Below are 24,723 nucleotides of genomic sequence, written 5' to 3' on the forward strand. Positions count from 1 at the left end.
TACTGTATGTGGATGACATACTACTCATAGGAAATGACATCCCAACCTTGCAGGAGGTTAAGTCCTGGCTTGGGAAGTGCTTTGCTATGAACGACCTTGGAGAAGCTACCTATATCCTAGGGATAAGGATATTAAGAGAAAGGAGTAAAAGACTAATTGGACTTAGTCAGAGTATCTACTTGGATAAGGTGTTGAAAAGGTTCAACATGCAGAATTCCAAGAAAGGAGAATTACCGATCCAAAGCAATGCCAAACTGAGCAAGGCTTAGAGCCCGAGTACAGAAGATGAGATAGCTGAGATGAGTCGATTACCTTATGCTTCCGCTGTTGGTTCGATCATGTATGCTATGACTTGTACTCGTCCTGATGTGGCCTTCGCTTTGAGCATGGTCAGCAGATATCAGGGGAACCCTGGCAAGGCTCATTGGACTGCGGTAAAGAATATTCTCAAGTACCTGCGGAGGACTAAGGATTGGATCCTTACCCTTGGTGGGAGTGATGACTTGAGATTAGTAGGGTATAGTGATGCTAGCTTTTAGACTGATAGGGATAACTTCCGCTCTCAGTCGGGCTGGGTCTTTACCTTAAATGGAGGGGCAATCACTTGGAAGAGTTCCAAACAGGAGACTGTAGCTGATTCGACTTGTGAATCAGAGTACATAGCAGCGAGTGAAGCGGAAAAGGAGGCGATATGGCTGAGGAACTTCATCGGAGACCTTGGAGTTGTACCAGCTATTAAGGAGCCTATGGAGATTTTCTGTGACAGTAATAGTGCGGTTGCCTTAGCCAAGGAACCAAGAGATCATGGCAGATCCCGACACATTGACATAAAATATCACTTCATAAGACACAAGATAGAAGAGGGACTCCTCGTGGCAAAGAGGGTATCGTCAGATGAGAACCCTGCGGATCCCCTTACGAAGGGACTGACGAGGGTGAAGCATTTGCAGCATGCGAGGCGCATCGGGCTGAGGGACGATATTAGTTTTACAGATTAGATAGCCTTTTTCTGAAACTTGTAAAATGTAATCGACGTTTGATGATGAATAAAATTTGTGATTTATTTATGAGTAAAGTGTTGCTATCATTGTCAATTATTTACTATTGTTTCAGTTTTGCATGTTTTGACTTCCAGAATAATTAATTTATTCAAACTCTCCACAGTCGGTCATATGTCGGAAGTAGGTATGAATCAAGACTGTCATGAATTGGGATTGTAGATGACTAAAGGTGTTTAGCCATAACAATGGTTGCTACAACATTCATGAGTACTCATAAGTTATGAATATTGGAATAAACCCACGCTCACTTGTATCACTTCATGGAATTTATCTCGAGTGATCGTGAGACGGTAATATCATATAAGTCTTCAAACCTAGAGATATGAGTTGTTACCTATGAGTTGGTTGTGCATTGATTGCACGTAAACGCATCAGTAACTTGATGTTATAAAACGTGCCTTTGTGTGCAATTCAATAAGTAGTAGAACAAGCATATGAGTCGAAGTTTATCTGTTCCTTCTAGAAATAGAAGCGATATCTGGGCCCCTCGATGATTTTGTGTTGACCCATGTACCGGGCCCGGTAAGAACTAAATTGATGTGTTCAGTTAAGTTCTTTGTCAAACAAATCGGAAATCGAGAAACAACTGCTAGACAATAAGTAAGACATTGTTCCATGTATTTGTCCGGCTGATATCATGAGAGCAGAGGATTATATGATCACTTATCTAAAATGGCGCTTCATAGTTCACAAGAGTTTTCGAGAGCTACGATTGCCGGTTGGTTCCTGAAGTAATATAGGCAAATACAGTTATTAGACTTATCCAAGTGGGAGTCTGTTGGATAAGATGTCTAAGTCCATAACTTATTTGGTATATACTTGACCCGACCCGGCATGGTCCATTTGGGTTGCACTTCACCCAAACTAGTTATGGATAATTTTATGAGAGTTGTATACTTACGATTTATTAATATATTATAAGTTATAATATATTAATATAAAGTCATGTTACTTAATTAGTTTTAATCTTGAATTAATTATGAATTAATTTAGTGATTAAAAGGAAGACTAATTAAATCATGGGCTATTATATTTATATGGTGTGGGCTAACACTCATTTGGGAATGGGCTAAGCTTATATGGAAGTCCATGGATGATCCATGGAGCTTTTACCCATGGATCCTTGGAAGAGGAAAAGACATGGGTTATTAGGGTTTCACCCTAACCATGTACACTATATAAACAAGCTTATGTTGCATGAAAAACACCCTAAGTGTGTGTGTAAGTGTGGTGGCCAAAATCAAGAGTTAGTATACTCTCTCATACATTTTCCAAGTTTGTGGTGATTTGTGATTTCCATTTAAGGCATTCACATTATTGGTGCTTGACTCTCAAACTCCAAGGAATCAACAATCAACAAAAGGTATGTAATTCATCTAGTTCTTTTATGGTTAAATGTACCCCATGCCATGCTAGATAGGTTATAAACCTTGGAAAATAATATTTTGCATGTATCCTAGACAAACATAGATCCAAGGTTTAATAGGGTTGCATGTACACTTAGGTGTGTTACAATGCTCAAAACCCAACAGGAATTACAAACACTTATATTCATAGTATATGAGACTTATAGGTAAACTACTTATTTGGTAAGTAAACTTTTATACCTAGGATATATATGCTAAACGTTGGAGAGTCAAAATGATACTTTCAAAACTATACTTTTGAACTTGGAAAATGTATTATTTTTATATGGAGTCAAAACCTGTGGACTCACCAACTTTATGTTGACGTATTTTAAATTGAATGTGTTTTCAGGAAGTTGATAACTATGATACGAGAAATGACGTTACACCGCCCGGTGTTTCCGCCGACGGCCGGGGTGTGATAGATTTGTATCAGAGCTATTAACTATAGTGAATTAGTACTTTCTTAGGAAAGCACGACTATAGTTTAGGGCTTACTCTGTTAGGTTTATGTATATCCCTTAGCCTAGAAATATAAAGTATTATTAATTATACTACTAAAGGACTACTTACGGGAGCGGTGACAAGGATAGACATGTAGATTTGGGTTGCTGGATTTCAGAACGGCTATATGCTAAAATGATCCTGCCCTTCAACTGTCCTAACTGGACGGTGCCTTATCAGCTAGACCTGAAGTAACGAACAATAATTAATAGAGAATTATTACAACAAATAATAAATATAGAGTCATATATGAAGACTCAGACTCGCGATGATAATACACCTAAATACCCGGAATGTTTTTGATCTCAAGGATTTAGATCAAATATTCCAAGTAAAGTTCATATGTGCATAGATCTTATCATAACTAGGTGTAGGTGTACAACTATATTTTATTATGATCAGATCATATGAACTATTTAAATTGGGAGTAATATTTGATAGACTAAACACTTGGTGATCTAAAATGTATAAGAACTAAACAACATGCCTAGAAGAAGTAGCGCTCGGCTAAACCTTAACCAACGACCAGAACCACAACAACAACAACCGCAACCACCACCACCAGAAACAAACCCTCCAATAAGTTCAACAGAACTTGAAGAAATCATAGCTCAGAGAATCGCTGTAGCTCTTGCTAATGTCACAAGAGGAGGAGTTAGAAATGAAGGCAATGTAGGGACCGCCAGAATGTGTACCTACGAGGATTTTATGAATTGCAAACCTAAGAGCTTCCATGGAACGGAAGGGGTTGTTAGCCTGACCCGGTGGATTGAAAAGGCAGAATCAGTATTTCAAATAAGCTTCTGTCCGGACGAATGTAAGGTACGATTTGCTGCATGTACCTTCGCTGATGCAGCACTTACATGGTGGAACAGCCATGTGAATACAACGGGTATTGATGCTTCCAATTCCATGTAATGGGAAGAGCTGAAGAGGATGCTAGTAGAGGAGTATTGTCCCAGGGAGGAAATACATAAGCTGGAACAAGAATTGTGGACCCTAACCATGAAGGGTTCAGAGATAAATGCTTATACCGCTAGATTCAATGATCTTGCGGTGATGTGTCCAGCACTAGTAACCCTAGAATACAAGAAGATCGAGCGATATATCTGGGGTCTAGCATCGCAAATCAAAGGAATGGTGATCGCATCGAAGCCTACAACATATGACAATGCAAAGCGTATAGCTCATCAGCTAACCAACACAGAAATCCAAATGGGATTTATAGCTGAGTCTCCCGAATCTGGAACGAACAAGCGCAAATTTAATGGGAAGAATCCCATACAATCATCTGAGGAGAGACAAGAGGTGGCAACTAATTATGCAGCCACAACATCAATACCCACACAACCACGACGGTATGAAGGAAAACTCCCAAAATGCACTCAGTGTAGCCGTCACCATCTAGGTAACTGCTTTATATGCACTCACTGCAACAAAAAGGGACACACCGCCAATTTCTGCAGGAGCAAAACACTTACAACAGAAAATCAAGGAACAAACACTGGAACAGGCTATGATGAAGGAAGAGCATGTTTTGAGTGTGGTGAAATTGGACATATTAAGAAGGAATGTCCAAAGTTAAGGAGTCAAGGAAGTTAGGTCGTGACAGGGCATTAGTAACAGAAAGCAGGAAAGCTATCCAGGACCCTGCAGTGGAATCTAGTACAAGATAAATTTCGGGACAAAATTTTATCAACGGGGGAGAATGTAACACCCGTCAAAAGTAGGTCAATAACAATCACATGTGAATATATCAATCATGTAATATGATTTTGTTAAAACTAGTAATGTAGTAAACTTACAATGTATTTCATGATAATTCTAATATAAATATGAACTTTCATACATACTTTATAGTATAAATAAAAGTATACGTCCATACGATTCCAAAAATATACAAAACATCGAAATCTGGCTTCACGTGAAGAAGTTATGATAAACCGAACACTATAAAATCTTTATAACAAGAGGAATTTAAAATAAGCTTAGAATTAGCTATTGTAATCTATTAGAGAGTTGTAGTACTCGGAATTACCTACGCGTGGATATAAAGAACGTCAAAAACGGAGTTCGTATGCAAAAGTTATAGCCTTCTGAAGATTTCGTTGTTAGAAACCCTAATTTGACTGAACTCACGACGTGAGCACAAAAACTCACGACGTGAGGAGTCAAACCGCCATATTTCGTATCTAGAAGGTGTGACGAGGCTGGGAGGGGATAAGATCCAAACTCACGACGTGAATATTGATATTTCACGACGTGAGGAGTCATTTTGCCACCTTCGGAAGCTAGAAGACGGATGACAAGTCTACGAAGAGATAAGATCCAAACTCACGACGTGAACAATGATTTTTTCACATCGTGAGGGCCAAAAATCTTACTATAAATAGCAAGATCGACCCCAGCCATTCTTACACCTGAACTTCTCTCTCCTCCCTCCTTTGCTGAAGCCTTCTTGCATCCCGAGCCCCGACGACCTCGTACGCTGACCATTTCGGCTTAGATTACATAAAATCACGCTAGTAAGGTGAGTTTCACGGCCCCACTTTCTAATGTTTTTGGGGGAAAACGCATGCTAAATATTGTATATACGTTATTATTATGTCTATATGATAGTATATTAGTATCAACGTAGATAGTTATAATAACCGGGATATAGTTATTTCGTATCTGAAAATATACAACTATCGTAAAGTTGTTAGCATGTTATTGTTATAGTAGTATACTAATGTAGATCTTGAGTTATACTTAAGATTCTTTATATATGTTGTGTGTGCTATAGTTCCATAGTTATACTCGGAAGTTGTATATGTTAATTGATAAGTATGTTGTTATTGTTGGTTTTATGTCAAGATAAAACCAGGTATGTTATATGTTGTTGTTATTGGTTTTATGTCAAGATAAAACCTGGTTTTAATTCTAATTATAGCTGTTGTACTGCCTAAGTATTATAAATATTACGAGTAATGTTAAAAGCATAGTCTAATAACTTAGGGTTTCAGACACGAATATGATTTTACTACTAGAACTAACGGAACTCGACAAGTCTACATGAGCTATTGTATTAATCAACTAAGATTGGATATCTTAGGGAAAATCCTCTGACCTGTAACCGTTAATCCCGTGTGAGCGAGGAAGTCGTGTATGAATAAGATACGGGTTGACAACCCCACTCGTGGTTGCTAGCTACAACAAAACCGTGTGCGAGTGACGAATTGTCCTTTTGTTTGTTTATTGTTCCGACGTTGATGAAGCGTGTGGAACTTATCTCAAGATGCAAAACTTGTAGCATCAAGCGGAGGTTTGAAACTAGTCATATAGCCGCGGTTACGGACTCATGGTAGCAAATTGTTAGAAGCATTATACTTTGTCGTTATACAAGTATTAATGTTAAGTATAAGTTTCCCAAACACTTATACTCTAGGTACAGGAAACTGGTAGGTATACTACTTGTATATTAAGTAGATAATTATACCTAACACACATACTCGTATAGAATTGAAATAGATTTATACGTAGCGGTTATACTCGTATAGAATTGAAATAAGATTTATACGTAGCGGTTTTACTCGTATAGAATTGAAATAAGATTTATACGTAGCAACTTTCGTTTGTATGGAATAACAAACACTTATATTCATAGTATATGAGACTTATAGGTAAACTACTTATTTGGTAAGTAAACTTTTATACTTAGGATATATATGCTAAACATTGGAGAGTCAAAATGATACTTTCAAAACTATACTTTTGAACTTGGAAAATGGATTATTTTTATATGGAGTCAAAACCTGTGGACTCACCAACTTTATGTTGACGTATTTTAAATTGCATGTGTTTTCAGGAAGTTGATAACTATGATACAAGAAATGACGTTACACCGCCCGGTGTTTCCGTCGACGGCCGGGGTGTGACATTTATAGATGACTTGATGTCAGTTTATAAAATGTTTTGAAATAGTTTGTTTGATAACACAGTTTGAAGTGTAAGAAATCCACTTGTTTGATAGTTATAAATCACATGTGATTAATACTATAACTATAATGTTTTCTACTTGTATTCCCCCCATAAAAGCATTTAAAATCATTTAAAAAATAAGTTAGGGTTATGAACTCACCTGTAGTGAGTGATTCGAATGAAAGATCGATAGGATACTAAGTATGCCAAGTGAAATCCCGAGCACAAATCGATCCTAATAAACATATAATAACACACGCATGTGTACATACATAACAACTAATCATGTATGGAAAACACCCTTAGGAACTAGGAATCACTCATAATGGAGTGTATCAATCACATACGATTGGTAAAAGGGAACTTAGGAACTGGTCCAGAGTACTTGTCTACTGGTGACCTGAGAATACAAGTTATTTTGAAAGAGTAGATCAACATTTAAGCTGGTGAGTTCATAAGTATTTTAGCGTCATTGCTTGTATAAGTTTGAAGAAAGTGTTTGCAAATGTTTGTTGTAAATGTTTGTAAGTGTTTGATGTAAATGTTGTATCTCCTAGAAAATCCTATATTTTCTACTTTATTATGAAATGTAGTCTTCTACCAAGACCCGACTGTTATGTATGTTTGTTCTCTTGTAAAAGTGAGTGTTTTTCCCAAGTGTGACTATCCTTACCAAAAAATAGTTTATATTACCGTTTATGTGAGAAGATCACAATGTGAATGTAGAGGGAAAATAAAGATGTACTGTAGTATTGTATATAGTAACTACCATTGTACTAACTACCTTAAACCAGTTGTTTAATTATGGTAAAATGTGATGAGATTATAACCATACTTGATTGAGTAGTAAAACACGACGATAAAAGACGTCGAAATGATATGACATTCGTCACCCGTAGACCTGCAGGTCCCACTGTAGCTAGCAGCAAGGTGTAGGATGGTCAATCCCGTATAGATCTATACACAAACTCACGCTCTCCCTCTAGGAGACTCTGGTTATAAAACGTGACACAACAGTATATTGCCATGCCATGAAGTACTGGCTCACATAAATGTTATGGTATTATTTTATTTGTATAGTATGTTCAATCTATTCTAGTGTGTTGTATGTTCTCTTTGTATAGTATGTTCCTCCCTGTTTCTCATTATAGTATGTTCTTTCTATTTCTCTTTATAGTATGTTTGAACTGACTCATGTATGAACTGACTCATGTATGAACTGACTCTTGTATGTTTCATTGTACTAGAAATAGTGAGTAGTAGTCCTCTAAACTATACCTATTATAGTTTACTAGTAATGTTGTTTGAATGACTGAGTATGTTTGTACACCTTTGCTACCCAAAGGTGTTGAAATGATGTACGCACTTTTATATCTATACACATATACATAATAGATAACTAAGATTCAAATGACACTCGGACAAAAAACCGATACCCTAAGTCCACAACCAAACAAGGAACAGGAAATAAAGTGAGTTTTAGTCCTAAGCCCTTTCAACCTTATTTATATAACTATATCTATATAGACATGATTTTGACAATATATAATTTTAAAAGTGTTTGATAAAGAGTTTAGCATATAAAAGAGTTTTAACCATTTGAATGTTTATAGATGACTTGATGTCAGTTTATAAAATGTTTTGAAATAGTTTGTTTGATAACACAGTTTGAAGTGTAAGAAATCCACTTGTTTGATAGTTATAAATCACATGTGATTGATACTATAACTATAATGTTTTCTACTTGTATTCCCCCCCCCCCATAAAAGCATTTAAAATCATTTAAAAGATAAGTTAGGGTTATGAACTCACCTGTAGTGAGTGATTCGAATGAAAGATCGATAGGATGCTAAGTATGCCAAGTGAAATCCCGAGCACAAACCGATCCTAATAAACATATAATAAGAGATGCATGTGTACAATTAGTGTACATAACAACTAATCATGTATGGAAAACACCCTTAGGAACTAGGAATCACTCATAATGGAGTGTATCAATCACATACGATTGGTAAAAGGGAACTTAGGAACTGGTCCAGAGTACTTGTCTACTGGTGACCTGAGAATACAAGTTATTTTGAAAGAGTAGATCAGCATTTAAGCTGGTGAGTTCATAAGTATTTTAGCGTCATTGCTTGTATAAGTTTGAAGAAAGTGTTTGCAAATGTTTGTTGTAAATGTTTGATGTAAATGTTGTATCTCCTAGAAAATCCTATATTTTCTACTTTATTATGAAATGTAGTCTTCTACCAAGACCCGACTGTTCTGTATGTTGTTCTCTTGTAAAAGTGAGTGTTTTTCCCAAGTGTGACTATCCTTAGCAAACAATAGTTTACATTACCGTTTATGTGAGAAGATCACAATGTGAATGTAGTGGGAAAATAAAGATGTACCGTAGTATTGTATATAGTAACTACCATTGTACTAACTACCTTAAACCAATTGTTTAATTAAGGTAAAATGTGATGAGATTATAACCATACTTGATTAAATAGTAAAACACGACGATAAAAGACGTCGAAATGATATGACATTCGTCACCCGTAGACCTGCAGGTCCCACTGTATGGTCAATCCTGTATAGATCTATACACAAACTCACGCTCTCCCTCTAGGAGACTCTGGTTATAAAACGTGACACAATAGTATATTGCCATGCCATGAAGTAGTGGCTCACATAAATGTTATAGTATTCTTGTATTTGTATAGTATGTTCTATCTGTTCTAGTGTGTTGTATGTTCTCTTTGTATAGTATGTTCCTCCCTGTTTCTCATTATAGTATGTTCTTTCTGTTTCTCTTTATAGTATGTTCTTTCTATTTCTCGTTACAGTATGTTTGAACTGACTCATGTATGAACTGACTCTTGTATGTATCATTGTACTAGAAATAGTGAGTAGTAGTCCTCTAAACTATACCTATTATAGTTTACTAGCAATGTTGTTTGAATGACTGAGTATGTTTGTACACCTTTGCTACCCAAAGGTGTTGAAATAATGTAAGAACTTTTATATCTATACACATATACATAATATATAACTAAGATTCAAACGACACTCGGACCAAAAACCGATACCCTAAGTCCACAACCAAACAAGGAACAGGAAATAAAGTGCGTTTTCAGTCCTAAGCCCTTTCAACCTTATTTATATAACTATATCTATATAGACATGATTTTGACAATATATAATTTTAAAATATTTTGATAAAGAGTTTTGCATATAAAAGAGTTTTAACCATTTGAATGTTTATAGATGACTTGATGTCAGTTTATAAAATGTTTTGAAATAGTTTGTTTGATAACACAGTTTGAAGTGTAAGAAATCCACTTGTTTGATAGTTATAAATCACATGTGATTGATACTATAACTATAATGTTTTCTACTTGTATTCCCCCCATAAAAGCATTTAAAATCATTTAAAAGATAAGTTAGGGTTATGAACTCACCTGTAGTAAGTGATTCGAATGAAAGATCGATAGGATGCTAAGTATGCCAAGTGAAATCCCGAGCACAAACCGATCCTAATAAACATAGAATAACACATGCATGTGTACAATTAGTGTACATAACAACTAATCATGTATGGAAAACACCCTTAGGAACTAGGAATCACTCATAATGGAGTGTATCAATCACATACGATTGGTAAAAGGGAGTTTACGGCCACACTTCTGAGTGTTTGCGGCCATGGGTGTGTTTACGGCCAAGAACACTTGAAGTGTTCACAACCGAAGCTTGGTCTATGAAGGGTTTACGGCCATGGATGAAGGGTTTACGACCATCATGATCTTATGAAGGGTTTACGGCCACCATGAAGGGTTTACGGCCGTAAACTCTTGAAGATCATGAACAATATGTTTGATTCAAGGTTGGAAAGTAAGTCTTTCTAATGGATATAAGGTGGTAGAAGAGATACTCACGATTTTGGAAGCCTTTGGGGTGTTCACGGCCACCAAGAACAAGTGTGTGTTCTTGGTGAAATGGGTGAAGATTTAAAGATCTAAACCAAAAGAGTTGGATTCATGGATGAAATCAAAGGGTTTCACTTGAATGGGAAGGATCTCAACTAACAATGAAAGAAATACTTACAACTTAGAAGAGAAATGGAAATGTTCTTGATGATACTTGAGAGAGAAATGAGTGTTCTTGACTGGAGGATGTGAGAAATGAAGGAAAAATGAAGGAACTTCATACTTAAGGGAGGGGTTCACGGCTGGCCATGGGTTTACGACCGTAAACCCTAGTTTGCGGCTGTGAACTCCTTGTGATGGAGTTTCCTACTGATTTCGACTCAACGAACTTAAGTTAACACATCCTAACACACAAAACTTGAATGTACTACGCTTAGAACACTCAAACAGACCCTTAACAATGCTAAAAGATAGCAGAAACAAGTCTGACTTTTGATTGAATTGATTGGCTTTACAAGGTAGAAATTTCGGGTTGTCACACCTACATTTATCAATACTAGCTAATATGTGCATATTTAGTCATATATTTCGTATAATATCTTAATACTTTTTGGCTATTTTTTCTCAATTATGGAACAAAAGGTACTTAATTATGTTAAAATTATGTTTTCATCCTTAAAGACATGCTCAAGTGAAAAAGGAAGCGGTATTAAGCAATCGGAAGCTCGGAAATTGAAGTTTAAAGAAATAGAGCTTAAAAGGTGAAGAACTTAGCGAGTTGGCCATTAACTCAACGAGTTGTTTGGAAAATTCGCGAACCATCAAATACTTTCCGTACACAGGTTTTAAGTGAAGGACTCGTCGAGTCGTCTGAAGGAATTCGACGAGTTGCCCCTGTTTTCAGAAATCTATATAAAGGACATTATTGCCCAAAACCCTAAGATTTTCTATAGATTTTTGGCAACTCATTGGCGATTAGAAGTGTTCTTGGAGCTCTGGATTTCGAGAATTCAACCTTGAGATCAATTTAGAAGAGATCAAAGGCAATACACATACTCTTTTCTTAATCTGTTGCATACACTATGTTTGGATCATTAGATTTCATTTTTAGGATGTTAATTGCTGTAGATATGAGCTAAAAACTCATTACTTCTGCTTAGACTAGATAAACTTATGAATATGGTTTGATTTTATGATTTGGATTAATTTGATTTGGTGAATTGTCTTGTTAAGCTTGTTAAAGAACCTTATGTGTTGATAATAATTATTTTTCTGTTAATAATCAAGTTGTTAAGTTGCATGAACATATTCTTAATTGATTGAATCATATAATTTTGTGAACAAAATATTGTATGCATAGTATTAGTGAATATGAACCTAAGGTTAGCTAGAAAAATAAGTAGATTAATGTGTAAACATGTATGATGAACAACCATACATTAGCTAATTGAATTGATAAATTTAGTTAGCTAATATTACAAGTCTTACTTGATCCGAATAAAATGCTAGGAAGCATGTTAGTTTAACAAATTGGCCACTGTTTGAATTAACTTCTTTGCTAAGGATTAGTAATAGTGAACATGAACCTAATCACATTAGGAATCGGTAGCCAATGATATATTAATCCATTGCACTTGCCATGAAATCAACCATAGGAATAAGTGAGTCGAATCTGAATAGAAGTCTCTTTTGTTATTGAATCTAGTTACCTTCTATTTCCTTTAGTTGTTAATTTTCTTTGTTTGAGTGTTAGTTAATTTCTTAAGTTTTTAGTCTTGCAAAACTAGAGAAAACCCTTCTTTTTATTACTTGTTTTTATTTAGATAATTCTAGTAGTTAATCTTAACTGTTACTGGTCCCTGTGTTCGATACCCTACTTGCTTGAACTATATTGATAATCGATAGTTACACTGCCTTTCATGTGTTTATTTTGTGTTTAAATTAGTATGATAAAAAGTAGTGCATTTTACACACATCAAGTTTTTGGCGCCGTTGCCGTGGAACGATTTTAATACTTATCTTAATTGCTAGTGTTAGCGATCCTTTGTGTAAGATTTATCTTGCACAAAGTTACTATTTTCTTTATTTAGTTATTACGTTTAAGTTACAAGTTTTTATGTTTTAAAAAATTTTCTTTTTTAGTTTTCTGTGAAAGCCTTGAACTCGTCGAGTCCAGTCGAAGCTACTCGACGAGTCTGTCGCGTTTTTCAGTTTCTTTTCCTGTTTCTTTTTGTTCGTTTTACACGTGTTTTCTGTTTTTCTTTCAGGTATTTTATGACCCGAGGATCAAATACACCTTTGATCCCACCACTTGAAGACTCAGAATCAGCTTTCAAGAAGAACAAGTCTAAAACTGTAGAAGAATCTGCAACCCCAAAGAAGTCACCTTTTAAGAATCTCAAGTCGGTTTTTGGCAAGAAAAAGGGAAAGCAAGTGGGAGAAGCCAAGAAAACATTGAAAGCCGAAGACATTACAAAGGAGGATACCGAGTACGAAACGAAATTTGAAGAAGGAAGCGAGCAAGAAAGCGAACCCGATAACACCATGGGTAACATTGCAAACATACCCATGGGTGAATACGAGCGAATAATGCATGAAGATACCGGGCCAGGACTCGTGCAACCCGTGATTCCTGCAACTGCTAATTTGAGCTAAAAGGTCACATACTCGCCCAACTCAAGGACATCCCATTCTACGGGAAAGATCATGAAGACGCATACAAGCATATCGACGAGGTCAACGACATAGCCGACTACTTCAATATCCCTAATGTTCCTCGCGATACCGTTTTGCTTTGTTTGCGTTTGCTTTCTTTTACCCTTTCCTTTTTTTTTTATTTTTAGTCTTTTAATTTCGTTTGTGTGTTTTATTTGGATTTTTCAATCTAAATCTTTTTTAGCTTAAAATGATTGCTTGAAGACAAGCAAAGTTTGAGTGTGGGGTGTGGTGGAATTAATTTGAAGAAAGCAAAAAAATTTCAAAATTTTTCGAACAGAGTCAAAAACTTGCCGAGTCCATACCTGAACTCGACGAGTCCATTTTAAAATCCCCGATATTTTGCGAAATCACGTCTCTACTCGACGAGTAGACTTATATTACCGAAAAAAAATTTAAAACTCTGTAATTATGCTTTTTACCCTAAAGGGTAAAGCTTTCTCATTCCAGCCACACACTCGACGAGCAAACTCTCTCAAGCAACCAACTTCCATTTTCGTGATTTCTCCCCATTTCTGACAAAAAGGTAAGATTTTTCATGCATATTCTTATTAAAGGTTCGATCTTTACTAGTTTAGCAGTTGAAATTTGTTAAAAGCCCGATTTTTCATTTTTAGGGTTTTGATTTGGGATAATTTAGAGTGTTCTAACTGAATTTTTTTTGGAATTAACACTTGGTTTACCACCCTAGACAAACCCCTAGAATGAATTTTAAGTTTACATGGACGATTTGGTTTCGAATTAGAAAGGATTTTCGCGAGTTGTTCATCGGACTCTTCGAGTCGCACTATGAACTCGACGAGTCCATGCTGTTGTTTCCCAGATTTTAATTTTTAATATTTTATGTGGTTTGTGTGGTTTTTTCCTTGTGTTTGATTTTGCAGGAAATGTTCAGTAACAGAGGCCAAAGTTTTAGAAGAGGCCAAGGGGACTTCCCTTGGTTCAACTTCCTGGAAATTGGATCAAAGTCAACTTTGGTTATGTGGAGGAAAAGGCTTGAAACACTGAAGGCAAAAGATTTCTTTGTGCTGAATGAGTTGAACTGGGATTGGATGGGTTAAGTGGGATTGGTGGAGGCATTAAACCCGTACTTGACTGTGGTATTCGTACATAATGAGGTCTCAATCACTTGTGATGCGTGGAGGAGGCTGTTCCAGATTCAGGAACCAGTATATCAGGAGCTTTGCATGGAGTTCTTTGTCACGGTATAAGTCCGAGGGGGAGATGATTTTTATGATCCAAACGCCTTGACTTTTTGTCTTGGTGGTGAATAACGGGAGTATAACATGGCGGATTTGAGTTGGAGAATGGGCCTATATGACCAATCTGTGGTCATGACTGAATCTTTTGGGATTTTCTTGGAGAGTTGTCACAAAGTTTTTCCGGATGGAACGAATTTGGCAAATTGGTGGACCATGATTTCAAACAATGTCTACATTCCATCCGCGGCTCAAGAAGGGAGTATTCGGTCACCAATTCACCGTTTAATCCTCCGGCTCATCGCAAATACCATCAACATGCGCAAAGATGATGACAAGGTCCTGATCCTTGATGTGTTTTACTTGTGGTGCATTATCATGCCAAATACCTTTTGCAATATTTCGTATTGTTTGGCAAAATATTTGGGTGAAAAGGCGGTAAAGGAAAGAAAAACTTGAAAAATTTGTGGGGGAATGTTTATAACAAAATTGGCGAGATCATTTGGTGTCTTGGAAGAGGGGGGGGGAGGAATATTTTGACCATTTTGCCAACACCTTCGTTTAAACCTATTCTTTTTAGGAGGGAGAAAATAATGGAGGACTATGGTGGTGATTAGACTATCCCGAATGATGATGAAGTGGTGGTACCCGAACAACCAGGAAGACGGGTAAGGCCAAGGCAAGAGAGTGTACATGAAGACTCCCCGATAATTCCGGTTGATGACGAGTTGCCTATGGATTGGGCTAGCGTGGAGTCGAGGCAATATCAACATGAATTAGGGCGGAGCATGAACTACAACCATATGACACTCGCCCACATGATGAGCCATTTGAACATTCCAAGGATGGATGGTCCCGATTACCCCTATGTGAGAAGTTGGGAGGAACAGTTAAATGCAAGAAGAAGCGGAGCGGGCGGAAGTAGATTTGGAGGAGCCGAGGAGGAGGATGAAGATTAATTATCCTTTTATTATTTTTATTGTGTGGCTTGTTTAACACATTTTTTTATTTTTTTTGGTGTGTTTGGTTTTTATTGGGTTGGTTGATGCTTGAACAATTGGTAAGTAGGATCCTTAGTTTGTTTTCCTTTTTTATTACTTGTGTGTTTGCTTTTGATCTTTTAAGAATTTAGGTTGAGCGATTGCATGAATGAGTAAAGTGTGAGGACTAACATGAGAAATCGAGTCTAGATGAGAAGATAGGAGTTTTGAGTCCGATTACGAGTCCGACGATTAGAACACCTAAAAAAGTGTCTTTTTACTAAAGAAAAAAAAGGGGGAGTATTGTCTTAAAACTATCCTAAAATTCAATACCGGATCTGAAGCAGAAACGAAGGTTTTATACATACAGTGAAGAAAACTCATCGAGTCCATACCCAAAGTCGACGAGTCCAATCGAGAAAACGCGACCAATCTGCCAATATAGCTATAAATCGACGAGTCACCATCTGGACTCGATGAGTTGCTCATCTCTTATTTTCAAGTTTATGATTTGATTCCATTTGACGCGGTCATTGATTATATACTTTGAAGATTATTTTCCGAGCATTTCCAAGAGCTCTTTCCTTTATATTTGGAGCTGTACACACGAGACATTTGACACCCAAGGCGTGGATGAGCTGTTTGTAGCAACCCATAATATTCCAGTCTGTAAAAGTCAACCAAAGTCAACAAACGTCAAAATTTGTTAATTAAAAGTCAAAATTTTTGAATTGTTATTTTATTAAGACTAAGTTATATTTTAATATATATAAACTCTTTATTAATATAAGTGTTGCAAAATCTGGGATTTTTCCCACTCAACCGAAAACCCTCGCACAGATACCCTTTCCCTCGGACTGAAATCATGCTCCACCGTAAACCTTCTCGGACAGCAAACGAGATTTCGGTCAAGACCGAAATCATCCCAATTGCTTCGGACCGCAAACGTCTTGCCCGCCATTCTCTTGACCGCAAACCTTCCTCGGTGGGTATTCTCCACACCGAAATTACTCCTTTCCTCGAGATAAGTTCTAGGCCGAAAACCCATAATATCCGGATATTATTTTTTAAACCGCCTCATATTATACTTCACATAAAAGATACATTTCGAAAATATCTTCTCATACAACATTCACAGTAAACAAAATCCTTCACGTTTTCTCTCAAATTATCAACCTTATTTTGCTTTCATTCCAAGATCTTCACAAACATCTTCATACCACTCCTAAGTTTTTGGTAAGTTTTAGTCATAAAATTTGTATTATACAACACATATATTAATTAATCATACATGATTATGTGTTTAGAATGATTAGTTTATCTAATTATTATTCGATATTACGTGATAATATTATTAGGATACATCTATAATCACGTGTTCTAACTCCAAAATTTTCACGACCACATCGTAACCAACCGGGAACCCACACACAAGGTGAGTTCATACCCGTACGTTTTAATGATTTTTCACGGGGGCAATACAAGTGTAGCACAAGAAAATTTGTGTTAATATCCAAATGTTTTCAATATTTATTAATTGTTGTTGTTATTTAAATTATATATATATATATATATATATATATATATATATATATATATATATATATATATATATATATATATATATATATATATATATATATATATTATATAATTAGGGTTCAACAGGCTTAGAATTGATGATTTAATTCAATTTCCTGTTCCTTGTTTGGTTGTGGGCTTGTGGTAGAATTATTCATTCGATTGTCTATTTAATCATAATTATATAAATATTATATTTATATAAGTATAAAAGTATTTTAAACTTGTTAAAAAAAATATAATTTTTGCAAACTATTTTAATAACATTTAGGTATAAATATCAAAATTTCACGAAACAACCGTAACACAAATTATTTCGATTTCAACTTACCGAATTATCAACAATACAAAGGTTTTCGTCACAGTAAAACAAAAACATATAAACTATAATAGGTATAGTTTATGGACCTTACATATTGCTTTCAAAGTTCAGATTACAATACGGGAAATAAACATATAAACTATAATAGGTATAGTTTGTGTATCATATGCACTACTTTACATATTCAGAATACATTATGGAAAACAAACATATAGACTATAATAAATATAGTTTATGAGATATACTTACAAGTTTATCCATTACAAAGTAACTTTTCATTGTTCTACACGTAACCGTCAATATAGCATTTGTGAGACACACTTCACGTACTTATCTAAGTACCAACCAAGTCCTGAAATTATAACCAGAGTCTCATGGAGGGAGAGCGTGACACTTGTGTTTAGATCTATACGGGACTGACAATCCCGCACCTGAGCTGCTTGCAACAGCTACGCGACAGGCCTGAGGTGACAAATGTCGTACCATTTCCGAGGCCTGAAGAACGTTGTATTCATGCCATCCTAGGTCATCAAGAATGGTTATAATAACGCACAATTTCGTATTGAACAATAAGATTAGTGTATGAATAAGCAACCAACTTCACATAGTTTTATTAAATAATATAACTATAATACAATATTTTACAATACAGCTGGTGAATCCAGGCTCTCACAATTACACAGTTTTTTTACAATTACAATTACAGAATACTATTCCAGTACAGAGAAAACATACTTTTCATGGTTTTATGTGAATTTAAAACTATATTATACTATTTCAGAGTACAATAACATTTACACGTTTTGAGTACAACACATTACAATAGAAAATATAGGATTTTCTGGGAATACCTACTTACATTTTCAAGGAACATATAACAGATTTCAGTTACAATCATGCTTATGAACTCACCAACTTAATTGTTGACACTCTTTTCAAAACTACTTGTATTCTCAGGAAATAAGTAAACAGGTATCCACAGATTTTGAAAAGACAGAGCTTCATATACTCATTTCTTTTAACTTTTGATATACATTTTGGTGTCAAGTAAACATTGATCTGAACACAAATGTAAAACTATACTTTATCAATGTAATTGTTGTTGTACTTTGATTACTATTGTGCAATTGTTGTGATATTGTACATGACGTCTTCCGCCGTTCCGGTTTGCGGGTGTGACATTGTTCCCATGCCTGATGTCAGCTGAAGATGGAGCTTTAAATGAAGAGGATCAACCTCGCAACTACTATCCAAGGGGAGTTTGTTTCAATTCCCTCTTTACTTTACTGTTTTTTTATCATGCATAATATGCAATGGGACATTGCATAAATTAAGTGTGGGGTAGGGAGTTGTTATATTAGTTAATTTAGAATTTTAGTTAAATTTTAGAATTTTTAAAACTTGCATTAAATTTGCTAGGATTTAATTTAGAAAATTTTGGTAAAAGCAATTAGGATGCCATGCTAGTATTGTGTTTGATGATTTTATGAGGACCTAAATGTTTAGTTGAGCCTACATACGTTATAATGCATTTATGGCACCCTTTATTCTAGTGAAATCATGAGACAAAAACACAATCTCGCCTAGTTTGAGGCATGCAACATGTTTAGTATCGTGTACCAGAAATGTATCCAGGAAAACTTAAGTAGTCATTGCACATAAGACTAATACCTTAACCAATAAAGGATGAAGTTAAGCTCCTTTCTTAAGCATGTAGGTTTTGAGTGAAAAAAAGTGAGGTACATGTTAAAAAAAAGAGAGAAATTACCGAAAAGTTAAAGAATTTTGGACCAGTTAAAGTACAAAGTACGAAGATCAAAATTCAAAAGAAATTCAAAAGTTGAAGATACCGAAAACCAAACAAAGAAGGTGGTGAATTCAAAGAGATCAAAGATCAAATAAGTGAAGAATTCAAAGAGCTCCATTGTGGGATCAAAGATGTAATTTTTCTAGAATTTATGTATGCTTAGTTGTTTAACCAAAAATGACTTGAGGTTAAGAAAGTATTCTACAGATGGATTCTGAGGGATGCATAAAATGAGCATTGTTCAAAAGAAGTGGGCGAGTGTTTATGAGGATTGTAAGTATTTAGAATTAGGGAGGGTCCTTAGGAAAAACTTTAGACACAAATGCATGTGTTGCGGTCTTGGCATAATGGCTGGGTTCGATTGGGATTATCTTATGGATGCTAGTGTGCTAAAATTCAGTTTTGCTTGGGGGAAAGCAAAAGTCAAGTGTAGGGTATTTTGATATGTGCATATTTAGTCATATATTTCGTATAATATCTTAATACTTTTTGCCTATCTTTTCTCAGTTATTGAACAAAAGGTACTTAATTATGTTAAAATTTTGTTTTTAGCCTTAAAGACATGCTCAAGTGAAAAAGGAAGCAGGACTAAGCAATCGGAAGCTCGGGAATTGAAATTTAAAGAAATAGAGCTTAAAAGGTAAAGAACTCGGCGAGTTGGCCATCAACTCGATGAGTTGTTTGGAAAATTCACGAACCATCAAAGCCTTTCCGTACACGGGTTTTAAATGAAGGACTCGTTGAGTCGTCCGAAGGAATTCGACGATTTTCCCTTGTTTTCAGAAATCTATATAAAGGACATTATTGCCCGAAACCCTAAGCTTTTCTGGAGATTTTTGGCGACTCATTGGCGATTAGAAGTGTTCTTGGAGCTCTGGATTTCTAGAATTCAACCTAGAAATTAATTTGGAAGAGATCAAAGGCAATACATATATTCTTTTCTTAATCTCTTGCATACGCTATGTTTGGATAATTAGATTCCGTTTTTAGGATGTTAATTGCTGTAGATACAAGATAAAAAATGATTACTTCTGTTTAGACTAGATAAACTTATGAATATTGTTTAATTTTATGATTTCGATTAATTTGATTTGGTGAATTGTCTTTTTAAGCTTGTTAAAGACCCTTATGTGTTGATAATAATTATTTTTCTGTTAATAATCAAGTTGTTAAGTTGCATGAACATCTTATTAATTGCTTGAATCATATAATTTTGTGAACACAATGTTGTATGCCTAGTATTTGTGAATATGAACCTAGGGTTAGCTAGAAAAATAAGTACATTAATGTGTAAGCATATATGATGAAGAACCATACATGAGCTAATTGAATTGATAAATTTAGTTAGCTAACATTACAGGTCTTACTTGATCCGAATAAAATACCAGGAAGCATGTTAGTTTAACCAATTGTCCACTGTTTGAATTAAAATGTTTGTTAAGGATTAGTAATAGTGAACATGAATCTAATCACATTAGGAATCGGTAGCCAATGATATATTAATCCATTGCACTTGCCATGAAATCAACCATATGAATAAGTGAATCGAATCTGAACAGAAGTCTTTTTTATTATTAAATCTAGTTACCTTCTATTTCCTTTAGTTGTTAATTGTCTTTGTTTGAGTGTTAGTTAATTGCTTAAGTTTCTAGTCTTGCAAACTAAAGAAAATCCTTCTTTTTATTACTTGTTTTTTTTAGATAATTCTAGTAGTTAATATTAATTGTTACTGTTCCCTGTGTTCAATACCCTACTTTCTTGTACTATATTGCTAATCGATAGGTACACTACCTTTCGTGTGTTTATTTTGTGTTTAAATTAGTAGGAGTAAAACTAGTGCATTCAACACATATCACTAGCGTTCCATTAGTATCCAATCTCGATGCTCGTCCAACTCCTGAAATCGAGAAGAATATTCCCTGAATTCTTATCAAATTTGATAACCCCAATCACCACCCATGATAACAAACCAAATCCTAGAGTCCTTTATGCATGTCAATAAAACCATCACCCTTGCTCTGAACTGGCGATTCTTCACCCCAAGTTCCATCCTCAAAGAATCACTGAATTCTATCCATCTACAACCCATGTGAATATAAAACTACCCTGGCACTTTTAATGACCAAACAACTCCTGCAACTGACACCACCATCTTCCTGCTACCACTCCTCCCCTAGCAACGGTAGTGATTGAACATAATGGTTTTCCCATGGACAACTTCTGATCAAACCAGACTTGATGCTGACACGAATGAACTCTGAATTCATTGGAGAGCTAACTAGCTAATCCGATCATAGAACCTTCAATCAATACCCCTGAATTGATCCCGAAAAAGACCCGAAACAGCAACCGAACACACTGAAACCCTCTTAGCAAGATACGACCCACTACTGATTCATGGCATGCAGAATAGCATATAACAATCCTTGATAATATAACCCAAACAATAGTAGAGAACCAAACCAAAGATAATGCTTACCCAAACCGAAACAGAAATCCAAAGCAATATAAATTATGATAATAAACAAGAAGAAATTAAAAGATAACATACCCGCAGTAGCATCTGCTGGAATCCTGACCTCCACTTAAGTTACCCCAACCATTATATTAACCGTCTGAACAGCCGAGGTCCGACCCTCGAACCTGGCGACCAATCTATCAATGAAGCGCCCAATGATGTCGAGTAATTCCTCGTGTAAGGCTCCTACAACCTCCGTGAAAATACAATCATGGATTCAACCCTCCTGAGTGATGGGTTTTGAGCATTCTAACACTCCTCTGGTGTGCATGCAACCCTAGAAACCTTGGATCTATGTTTTCTCTATTATACATACAAACTTTAATTTTTCCAAGGTTTCATCCTAACTAGCATATGATTGGGGTATATATAATATAAAAACTAGTAGAATGACATACCTTTCTTGTTGCTTGGATTCCTTAAGACCTTGTGAGCCTAGCACCCCAAATGTGATGCCTCAAATGCTTCACACAACACCACCAACAACTTGGAATAACTTGAGAGAAGATTGATATGCACCAAAATCAGCTAGCCCTCACTAGAATCACTTAAGTGCCGATTTTACAAGGATGAGCCTTCTTTATATAGTGTGCACATTAGGGTTACATCATGTAACTCATGCCTTTCCACATTCCTCACGATCCATGGGTTTTAACCTCTATGGAGTATCCATGGGTAACCATATGGATTTAGCCCATCATGAAAAACTATAGATCATAAGCCCACTATATTAAGAATGAATGATTTACCAAATCAATCCCCATTTATTTAATTGTCTCTTTTGATCACAAAATTAATTCCAAACTAATTCTTGATCAATACTAATTAAATAATATGATTTCACATTAATATATTAGAACTTATAATATATTAATCAACCATAAATATCCTCTTCTCATAAAAGTCTATCAAAATTGTTCCGATGCCATGCAACCCAAATGGACCATGCCAAATCAGGTAAAGTACATACCAATTATAGTTATGGACATAGAAACCTTATCCAACAGTCTCCCACTTGAATAAGTCTAATAACTATAGCTGCAAATATGACTTCAAGATCCGACCATCAATCGTAGCTCTTTCAAAGTCTCGCAGAACTAAGTTGTTCCATTTTAGATAAGTGATCATATAATCCTTTGTTCAAGATATTAGCCGGAAAAATACATGGAACAACGTCGTACTTATTGTCCAGCAATTTGTCTCCCGATTTCCGATTTGTTTGACATAGAACTTAATCGAACACATCAATTTAGTTCTGACCGGGCCCGACACATAAGTCAAAACAAAATCATCGAGGGGCCCAAGATATCGCTTTTAATCCTCCAAGGACTAAAAGGAACAAATTAACTTTCGACTCATATGCTTGTATTAACTAATCATCAAATCATACACAACAACACGTTTTATAACATCAAGTTACTGATGCGTTTTTGTACTATCAATGTACAATCAACTCATAGTCAACAACTCATATCTCTTGGTTTCAAGACTTATATGATATTACCGTCTCACTATCACTCAAGATAAATTCCATGAAGTGATACAAGTAAGCGTCGGTTGAATCCAATACTCAGAACTTATGAGCACTCGTGAATGTTGCAGCAACAATTGCTATGTCTAATACAATTCAAACAAATCTACAAACCCAATTCATGACAGTCTTATTTCAATACCTACTTCCAAAGTATGATCGACTGTGGATGGTTTGAATAATATGATATACCATAACATAATTATTCTGGAAGTCAAAACATGCAAAATGAAACAATAGTAAATGATTGACACAAGACAGTACCATACTAGTAAATAAAAAAACACCTTTTATTTAAACATCAAATGTCAATTACATTTCAACAATTACAAGTTTTGAAAGCTATCTAATTACTAAAACTAATATCATCCTTCAGCCCAATACGCCTCGCATGCTGTAAATGCTTAACCCTACACAGTCCCTTCGTGAGGGGATCTGCTGGGTTCTCATCCGATGATACCCTCTTTTCCATGAGGAGTCCTTCTTCTATTCGATGTATAATGAAGTGGTATTTTCTGTCGATGTGCCTGGATCTGCCGTAATCCCTTGGTTCCTTTGCTAAGGCAACTGCACTCTTGTTATCACATAAAATCTCCATAGGCTCCTTTATAACTGGTACAACTCCAAGGTACTCTGATTTGCCTCCTTCTCCGCCTCGCTTGCTGCTATGTACTCTGATTCGCAAGTTGAATCAGCTACTGTATCATGCTTGGAACTTTTCCAAGTAATTGCTCCTCCATTTAGGGTAAAGACCCAGCCCGACTTAGAGTGGAAATTATCCCTATCAGTCTGAAAGCTAGCATCACTGTACCCTACTACTCTCAAGTCATCACTCCCACCAAGGGTAAGGAGCCAGTCCTAGTCCTCCGTAGGTACCTGAGAATGTTCTTTACTACAGTCCAGTGAGACTTGCCAGGATTCCCCTGATATCTGCTGACCATGCTCAAACCAAAGTCCACATCAGGGTGAGTACAAGTCATAACATACATGATCGAGCCTACATCGGAAGCATATGGTACTCGACTCATCTCAGCTATCTCAGCCTCTGTACTCGGGCTCTGAGTCTTACTCAGTTTGGCGTTACTCTGGATCGGTAAGTCACCTTTCTTGGAATCCTGCATGCTGAATCTTTTCAGCACCTTATCTAGGTAGGTACTCTGACTAAGTCCAATTAGTCTCTTACTCATTCTGTCAATATCCTTATCCCTAGGATATAGGCAGCTTCTCC

At 35.9% G+C, this 24,723-nt stretch overlaps 1 pseudogene; it reads left to right on the top strand.

Annotated features, from left to right (window-relative positions):
* LOC145140161 (peptide-N4-(N-acetyl-beta-glucosaminyl)asparagine amidase A-like) overlaps positions 1–14,618 on the top strand; it is a 62,819-nt pseudogene extending 48,201 nt beyond the window's left edge.
* Positions 14,619–24,723: the final 10,105 nt, after the last annotated feature.

Source organism: Lactuca virosa, chromosome 9 (genome assembly GCF_052849685.1).
Source record: "Lactuca virosa cultivar CGN04683 chromosome 9, Lactuca_virosa_CGN04683_v6, whole genome shotgun sequence".
NCBI lineage: Eukaryota > Viridiplantae > Streptophyta > Magnoliopsida > Asterales > Asteraceae > Lactuca > Lactuca virosa.